Source organism: Delphinapterus leucas, chromosome 14, assembly GCF_059928025.1.
Source record: "Delphinapterus leucas isolate spDelLeu-1000000601 "Yukka" chromosome 14, BTC_Dleu_Yukka2, whole genome shotgun sequence".
In the NCBI taxonomy this organism is placed as follows: Eukaryota; Metazoa; Chordata; class Mammalia; order Artiodactyla; family Monodontidae; genus Delphinapterus; species Delphinapterus leucas.
Genome location: NC_143142.1, coordinates 43,904,436 through 43,914,142, shown reverse-complemented (window position 1 = coordinate 43,914,142; position 9,707 = coordinate 43,904,436). Strand labels below are relative to the sequence as shown.

Genomic DNA, 9,707 nt, shown 5'->3' with positions numbered 1-9,707 from the left:
AGTGTCTCACTTTTTGTGAACCACTCCAAGTTCATGCCTTAAAAGGAGGAAGCAAATATCCTTTACTTGGTGCGAACTCTGAATCGGTCATTCATGTCTCAGATAATCCTATTTTCACGGCAAGTTCTGGTTTTAGGTCGTTTTCCCTTTTCTCTTTCTTTCTTTAGTTGTTATGGGGGGGGTGTACGGAGGGAGTCAAAGTCCCTTAGACCGTTTGCTAAAAATTGTGAACAGTATCACTAACGAGTAGAAACAGACAACAGGAGATTTCAAATAAAATAACACGCACTCTCAGCCCCCCAGAGGAAAAAACAACAAAACAAGCACACACAAACTTGGGCTGTTCCAGCACATCCGCAAAGCAGGGAGAGGTGCGTGCGCCCGAGAGAAGCCACGGGGCCTCCCCCCTCCAGGCCCGCAGGTGGCTCGCGGCGAGCGCCGCAGACAACAATGGCCAGGATGGGCTTTGCCTGCGTCGCCAGTTTGCTGTGTCGGCCCTTGCCCAGAAAAACAGCCAGAACAGAAAGAGAAGCGTGCGTGAGGCGACGGAGAACGCATTCCCTCTCCAAAGCCTAATCTCTGATTCCCCTTCGCGGTCCACAAATGAACCTGCCACCAATCAAGTTCCTGCGCAAGTTCTTTTCTTTCCCGCAGCCCCTCCACCTGCCGGGGCGGTGCTCTGCGCACCCCAGGCCTCCCTCCGGCGACCCCCCGCTGGCTGCAGCAAAAAATGGGGCGCTTCGGCTGGGCGGGGGCGGGCGGCTGCCGCGGATCCGGCCGGCTACCGCTGCAGCTTGGTGGCCTCCGATTGGCCACGACGCGGGCGGGGAAGCTCGGCGGAGGAGGGAGGCGGGGGCGAGGGCGGCGGCGGCGCGAGAAGATCCGAGCGGGGAGCGGGCTGCGCAGCCAGGCAGCTCGCGGGGCGGGCGAGCGCGGGGAGAGCGGCGGCGGCAGCTCGCCCTGGTCGCGCTCGCGGAGGACGAGCGGGGCGCGCAGGCGGCGGCGGCGGAGGGGGTTGGGGCGGCGCGCGCGAGTGAGCGGCGCGGGGCGAGAACCGGCGGGCGGGTTCCCGGCGGGCGGGAACCAGCAGGGGCAGCCGCGGCGGTAGCTACGCGGGACGGAAGCCGCGGCGGGAGCGGCCGCGCCGGACCCTGGCCTCACCCCCGCGGGTCGAGGCCAGAGAACAGTCTCCAACTCTCCCAGGGACCGGAAAGGGGAGCCCAGAAGGGGTCCTCAGCCCACACGCAGCGGGGGCGGCGGGACAGCTGCCCTTTGTGGGCGCAGCGCTCACGGCCCGAAGCGCCCTCCCCGCGGCGCTCTCGCCGCCGTCTTCGTCGTGCCGAGCGGCCCTGGAGAGGGTACCCGGAGGAAGCAAAACCCCGAGACCGAAACCTCGCGTTGCGGAGCTCCTGGGGAGTGCCAGCCGCTCTTCTTCCACCTCCGCATCCTCCACCGGCCAAGGTCCCCGCCGCCTGCATCCCTCCTGGCTTCCGCTGCGCTTTGGGCAGAGCAGCCGGCGCTGCCACCGCGGACACACACACACATACACACACACACATACACACACACTCACACTGACACCCTCACGCGCACGCCCGCCTTCTTCCCCGCCCCCTCCCCAGCTCCTTGATCTCTCGGTCTGTTTTATTACTCGCGTCGCGAGTCCCGCGGACTCCGCGGCCCGCTATTTGTCATCAGCTCTCTCTCCATTGGCGGGGAGCGGGGAGCCGCGGCGAAGGGGGTGGGGTGGGGAGGGAAGGGAAGGGGGTGGAAACTGCCTGGAGCCGTCTCTCCGCGCCGCTGTTGGTGCTGCCGCCGCTGCTGCCGCCGCCGCCGCCTCCGGCTCCTCGCTCGGCCCCTCTCCGCCTCCATGTGCCGGATAGTGGGAGCGCCGCGGACCCTGCTGCCGCTGCTGGCGGCCCTGCTTCAGGTACGCGGCGGTCCCCGCGGGCCGGGCCGCGGGCGGGGTGGGGCGGGCGGCGCCGGGTCCCTTTGTTCCCCGCGCCGCTGCGGGGCCCGGCTGCGCACCCGGGAAGGGAGTTGCCGCACCAAGCGGGCGGGAGCTGCGCAGACACTAGGCTTGGGCAGGGCGCAAGGGCAGGGCTGCCGGAGCCAGCCGGTCTCCCGCGCCTCTCTTGGCGGGTCCCGAAGGGGCCGATCGCGGGCCCCCTCTGCTCCTGCGGGGTCAGGCGAGCTCGCGGGGCGGGGGGTGTCCCTAGGCAGTAGAAAGGTGAGGTAGGATAGCACTCCGGTTTTGCAGTTTTCTGCGCTTCTCGCCCTTAGCATTGAACTTTGCTCCATTTTTTGTTTGTTTATTTATTTCTGCAGGGATGGGTCGCGAGTTTGCTGTAGGAATTCTCACTCTGGTATCTTAGTTACGGGACTTGCTTCCCACCCCACCTCAACCTGGCACCCGCGCGCCTCCCGGTGCCCGAGGGCTCCCCCGTCCTATTGTCTTTATCGCAGCTTAGAGTTGCTTCTTATTTTTGTTTTCCTGCCCTCACAATTTTTTTTTTTTAGTCGGTCCTACCTGAAAAGAAAACCTCACCCCCTAGCCCCGAAGAGTCTACGCGGGTCGGCGCCTCCGCACCCAGCCCTTGGCCCGCACGCCCCTTATCCCGCCGGGCGGGGAGAAGTTCCGTTACTCGGCTTTTATTCTTCTCCTGTCCGGCTGCCTCTGCCCTGCGTGCGTCTTGGGGGCGCCTTTACTTTTCACGCCTTCGGGAGAGCGCCAGACAGCCTTTCCCTGCAGTCGGTACCGGGAGGCTCCTCCGCGGCAGGAAGCACCTGCTCCAGGCTGGTCGCAGCCTGCCTCCCCACTCCGCGCCGCGGATCCCCAGTCCGGCCGAGCGCCCAACTTTCCCGCGGCGTCCGCCCGGAGGATGTACCGAGGCCCCTCCCGGCTGGCCAGTCGGGTCTTGTGAAGCGACGCCACGCGCCGCGGCTGCGACACCCGCGCTGGGCGGGGTCCGGGCGGGGGTCGTGAGTCTGCCCCCGCGGGCGGCGGGGTCCCCAAGCAGCTGCGGGAGAGGGGCGTGTCCGCCTTCACTTTAGGGCAGGATCTTCAGGGGAATCCGCCTGAAGGGCCCCCAGCGCACCGCCGACGGCTAGGAGTGGCCGGCCGGTGGCCGCTCCAAAAAGTGCGGGCGCGGCTTGGAAGTGCCGCTGCGACCGGGGCGACCGGGGCAGGGACAGATGGTGCGGATCGTCCCTCTCTGTGGTCTGCGTGAGTCAGGGCCTGGCGCGCTCCGGCCGCGGGCGCCGGGGGCTGGATCGGGCTGGCGCCCGCGGTCTCTCACACTCCCTCCCGCCACCCCCTAGAGGGGTGTGGGCCGCGGCTGCGCCGAGCCCTGTCCATGGTGCGCCGGCTCCGCGCTCTCCTCCCCCGGGTCCAGTTCTCCTACTTTCCGGCTTTCTCCCTCCCACTGGCTCCCGGGCCGCCCCGGTCCCGCCGTTCCTTTCTCCTTTCTTGGGTTTCTCCTTTTGTTCTTATCATCTCCAGCTGGTCTTTTTCTTTCCCCTTCCCCCATTCGCCAGTCCGCTCCCCCTCCCCCGTCCCCATTCTCTCTCCTGACTCGGGGGTTTCAAAACTGTTAGACATTTTGGCCTCTGCACTTTTGGGGAGTGGATGGAATTTCTCCTAACTTGGGGGAGGAGACCTGCCAGTCACTTGCTAACAAAAGTACCTCCTGTTATAAAACCGCCCTTTATTCTTGGAGCGCACACTCATTATTTCACCTCCTGTCACTTCATTTATTGTTTCTTCTTTTAAAATGGGGTTTATTGAAGAGGTTAGGCTGAATGGGGAAGAAGGAGAAAAGTGCTACTTCAAGTGTTTGAAGTTAAGGGGAAAGCAAGATAAACTTAACCCTGTGGACATCAGATTTTTTTTTAAAAAACAATTATGTCATAGATTAAACAAATCTCACTTTAAAAAACATTATGTTTTGGATATCATGGCATGGTCTGACTTATTTACAGGCAACTTATAATAAGTCCTAAGAGTGTGAGTCCAGCAGTGGATGGTATGCTCACCAACTTTTTGATCTGAAAGTAAGTTTTAATTGAATACTGTGCAGTGAAGTTAGGACAGGAGGAGACGTTTGTTGGTCGCTAATAACATGGGACTAAAGTGTGTACCACTGGAGCAATCTCATTTCCTCTTTGAGTCATCTGCCTTGAAACCAGGTGTGGATTTTGTAGGTCATTTTCTTTTATTTCCTTAAGCATTTTTAAAATATATCATTTATAAACGTCAAATCACGCCCTTCCCTTTTCCATTGTATGTTCTTTCTCAGTTTCTTCCAAGCCAATGTCATGTTGACTTTTATAAACCTCGAAGAAAGGGGAGATTAAAACTTTGTCATCAAGTTTGGGTTATTCACGGGTCCGAGTCAAGCAATAACATTGAGTGGTTTGCAAGGTCATTAGAAGTGGAAGCAGAGCAGCTTATGCAACATGAGTTTTAGGGTTAAGTGCACCTTGTGGATTGTACACACTGAGATTGGAAATGACTTTGTGCTAATGGTCTGCTTTACACACCAGAATAAGACAGATCTATCCGCAAGGTGAAAATGGCCCCTCTGCAGTCATCTGCTATTAAAAGTCTAGGTTTTTGTTTGTTTGTTTGTTCATTTGTTTTCAGGCCAGACTAAGGAGTCACGAGTTTTAGAAAAGAGAATGAGTAGGTTATTAGTGTAGATACGGAGCTGCCTTATTTTTTCAGACCAGTTAAAGAAGAATAATTGAATATTCAAAAGGACTTTATGCCTTTAATTAACTGAAGTGTTCTTTTACTTGGAACACTTCTTTTTTTTCACTTTGAGAGAATCTTTACTAGTTGAGTTATTCTGTTACCTAGATTTACATAATTCTAGTCAATTTTGCATACTATGATATTCAGGTTTAAGATTTTCTCTATTCTTCCTCATTTTAGCTTGAGGCATTAGCATCGTCCTATTTTTTTTAAAAAAGCAGAATTTGAGCATTAAACTTCACTGATCAAGGGATATCACAAAGTTATGACAAGCTTTCCTTTTAAATTATACAAGTGACTTTCAAATCCTTAAATAGATTTATCATCAGGAATAAAAACCAATTTTACTTTTACTACCCATCCAGTAATGAATAGATTAGAAGCCTGCTTTGTTTTTCTAGTTCACATTTTAATTGCATAGCTGCATTGTTCTAATTTAAATATGTATGGGTTATGAAGCATCAAGGACACCTCCTTAAGGTTCACAGATATTCTAGATTCTTAGTCTTATTGCCTTGGTTCTGCTTTCAACCCTGGATGAGGATGTATGAAAAAAGATGCACAAACCATATGTGATTTTCACCTATTAAGTATAGACTTTCAAGGCATTAATATTCCACACGTGAAATGTGAAAAAAAGCTTTGTTTTAGAATGTGGAAAATCGAGGATACAATAATCATTTTAAGTATAGACCATATATGTATTCACCATGTTTATTTGATTTTCAACAACTTTGTAACAAGTTCCTATGAAAGTAAGAATTAACATAGTTGATGTTCACAGTTTATTCCACTTATGCGTCTCTGCCCTTTTTTAAACTTGTGGCATGTGGCCATTACTAACAGGTGGTGCATTGCACATGTTCTAGGTGTGATTTGAAAAATAATTTGTGTATCCTAAAATATTATAAGCATATTTTAAAATTATATATATACATAAATTAAAATTATATATAATTTTTTAGGCTTTAATTGCAAGTTCAAAATTTACTTACAAAGTAGACTTTCATACCTTCATCAGAGTCTACCCTGACCTTCTTCTAAAAGTTTGAACTGAGATTTTAAGGGGAAATTCTTTTAGATAGTTTGTATTTTTTACGTGTAGAGACTCAATTCTTCTTGGAACAGATTGTTTTGGTGACAGTGTATTGCACCAAACTGTCCTTAATTTCCGTTTTCATTAAAAATCTTCAATTCTTAAATCTGTTGTGCCTCATTAAGCGTTAGGGTTATTAATTGTGAAATGTCAAGACTTAAAGCAACAGTTAATCTTGCTTTAAAACGCCTTCAAAAAAATCCTCATCCCCATCGTGTTTCAAAGGGATAGTCTCAAGTTAGAAGAGTGATTTAAAAAAAAAAAATCAGCTGTTATTTAAGAAGTGTAGTGTTTGTATGTACTGTCTGTGGTTTTGCCCAAGTTAACATTATTCAAATTCGCTCTTTGGGCTCAAATACAAAAATTAATCAAGTTTAAGCACCGCACAGACTTGTGGTGAATTTCATCAGCCATTTAAAAAATATGATAGATTTGGAATTTGGGTTTTGTTATTTGAGTAATTATTTCACATCTGCCATGAGTACACCTTCTAGAATCTATTTTCAAGTTGGGTTAAGAACTTTAAGCTGAAACATAATTTGTACCAACAAATCATTACACCTCAACATTTCTGTGTTTTCCTTCTACAAATTTATTTTTGTTTGAATTTTTCAGTAAATTATGCCAGTTAATTTGAGCGGATGATAGTCTTTGTGTATTTAACTAAATGTAGATAAGTTTTAAATTAAGCAAACCTATTCATGCCAGGGAGGAAGTATATACAGATAAATATTGTAGTAAGAGCTACATCTTCTGCATATACCAAGTGATGAGTTTAAAGTAGGCAGAAGGTGAATTCAGGATCTAAATGGGACCTTTTGAAAAATTTGAACTTAAAGATTATGATTTGTGTTACAGTCGAGTTTTTAAGCTCTATTTTAGATTATGCGTAAATACTGCTCAGTTTTTCCATCTTACTCTCTTTAGGACCCAGTGTACTTCCTTGTCTGAACTTCCAACTGTACTTACAGCAGGCAGGCTCTTGGGTTGCATATATATGCGCAGTACATATGTTGAGGACTGCTATCTACATGCGTTCCCTGCAACATTTACCACAATTCGGCATGAACTGTCAATTGATAGTTAATTGATAACTTTGTGTGTGTCGTCCAAGGTGGTTTGGGCACAAAGAGTATAATAACTTTGTTCTGTGCAAGTGAGCTGCCCTGACATAGTGTCAAGGTCAAGAGCTAGTGTCAAGGGCAGAAAGCCTGGGGTTCTAATCCGGTCCAGATGTAGTTTAGTCTCTTAAACTCTGCTGACCTCATTTTCCTCAATAATAAAACCTCGGGCCTGGTTGGATTAGTTGATCTCTAAGGGACTTTCTAGTTCTGTGACTCTTGGGGCTGCTTAAAATATCCCCAAATGATTCCTTTTCAAAGACTTTGGAATGACTTTAATAACTAACCTGAAATGCAGAGATTTTTCAGGTATTCAGAGTGATAGAGTATGATTTTTGAGGGCTATTGACAATAGTTTATCATATATGATAGCATATCATTCAGCATTAAGAATATAGCTCTTTTGGATGGACCTAGAGATTATCATATGAAGTGAAATAAGTCAGACAGAGAAAGACAAATATCATATGATATCACGTATATGTGGAACCTAAAAAAATGCAAATGAACTTATTTGCAAAACAGAAATAGACTCACAGACATAGAAAACAAACTTATGGTTACCAAAGGCAAAAGGGGGGAGAGATAAATTAGGAGTTTGGGATTAACATAAACACACTACTATTTATAAAATAGATAAACAACAAGGACCTGCTATATAGCACAGGGGACTATATTCAGTAGCTTGTAATAACCTATTAAGGAAAAGAATCTGAAGAAGAACTTATATACATATATATATATATGTATGTATGTTTAACTGAATCACCTTGCTGTATACCTGAACTAACACAACATTGTAAATTAACAATAAATAATAGTTCTTTTTTAAAAAAGAATATGGCCTCTTGACCTAGCAAGTTCTTCTCTAGTCATTTTTACAGATATGTCTGTATTCATGATGTATGCATGATGTATATATTTACACATACAGGGATTTGCATTGAAGCATTGTTTATAATTACAAAAGATCAGATTAGATGGTCTCTGAAAGTCCGGTAGGGACTGATTTAATAAATTATGGAGTAATGTGCAGTCAGATTTGAGAACCCCTGCTGTGTGGAACAAAACATTTTAGTTCCACTTACAGTTCAAGAAAATTATTGTTAAACCACCTAATGTTTTAGCACAATCACTAGGTATCTACCTAGAAAAGCTTCAGGGAAGGACAGCCAAAATCATCAGTGGGATTTCAAGGCCTCTGAATGAAGAGGAATTGGACATAGACCACAGAGAGAAGCTATAACTGAAGAACAGAAAATCAAGGAGAGTAGAAACAAGATGAAGATGACATACACTAACACTAGAACATCCTAAAGTTGGGTTGAGAACAACCCGTAGCAGGCTGAGCTTATAAGTAAGTCCAAGGAAAATTGGCTAAATTTAATGGGTAGTTATGTAATAGATAGTTTGCATGTTGTATCATGGAATGACCACACTGTGCTGAGTTATCTGTGCCTGAGAGATTATACTAGTTGGTTAAACCATTAAGATATTTCTTACATTCTCTTGACTGATTGAATATTTAATTTTTCACCTGTTCTGATAGTGAAAAGGTAGCCTAAAGTGGACCTTACTAGTACCTAGAACTTGAGATGCAGAAGAGTGTTTAGTATTAGAATCGGATGTTTTGGTCTGCAGCCTCAATTAAGTAAGATATTTAACTTTCTCAGGTAGCATTGGGAGAATTAGTGGTGTAATGCTTTTAAAACAGCTTGAGTCATTTAAAAGGAGGTGTTATTATAAACATAATATGGCATTCATAATCCAGTAACTTGGAGAAGCATTTGATCCATGATCTGTTCTTAGATTTTCTTTTGCAAAATATACCTACCTATACTAAAAATAAATAAATAAATCCTGGAATAATAGTGTACTTCTGTACTACTACATACTGTTATTTTAATATTGTTTTTTATGTTAATTTAAAAAATTAACTTGACCATAGCATACTTATGTACGACCATATAGTTTTATATATTTATGGTCTTACTTTTAATGTTTGTTTTTGTGTTTTTTAAAAAATTGTACTTGACCATCATAATTTAAAACATTCATGTGGCGTTTCCCCACCCCCATTCTGTATATAATTTAGTGTTTTGGTGGATTAAGGAATTAGTAAAAAAAAAAATAAAAAATTAAAGGATCATAATTTGGAATCTTTATTATTCCAGAAATTATTGGAACTAGAAATGTGAAATGACTCTCTTTATCCTCATTATTATAATAAATTTTGAGTTTATTCAACTTTCTTCTGTTGCATTAAATATCAAAATTTGTAAAATTCTGGCAAAGGGAAATCTAAATTGTAGGGACAGGAAATAGTTTAGTGGTTTCTGGGGCTGGATATGGATGGAGACAAGAGATTGGTTACAAAGGGGCATGAGGGAATTTTGTGGGTGACAGGAATGCTCTAGAACTTGACGGTGGTGGTTAGGTGAATGTATAATTTTTGAAACTCACTGAACTATACTCTTAAAATGGATGCATTTTATTGTATGTATATTATGCCACAATAAAATTGGTTAAAATATAAATGACAATTCACACATTAAAAAAAAAAAGTATCGAATTTCGTATTACTGCTTCCAGTAAGGATTCTAAGGAATGCCCTTTCAGTGTTTTTTTTTCCCATATGCAGTTCTAAGACATTTCACAATTTATTTTATTTTTAGTAATAATCAGTAGGTCATTCATATAAGTCAGAAGAGCACACACGCCAGATAAAACTATT

General features: G+C 45.8%; 1 pseudogene; it reads right to left on the bottom strand.

The window, feature by feature from the left end:
- Positions 1-2,705: 2,705 nt before the first annotated feature.
- Positions 2,706-3,994, bottom strand: LOC149747615 (uncharacterized; annotated as a pseudogene).
- Between the last annotated feature and the right edge of the window lie 5,713 nt (positions 3,995-9,707).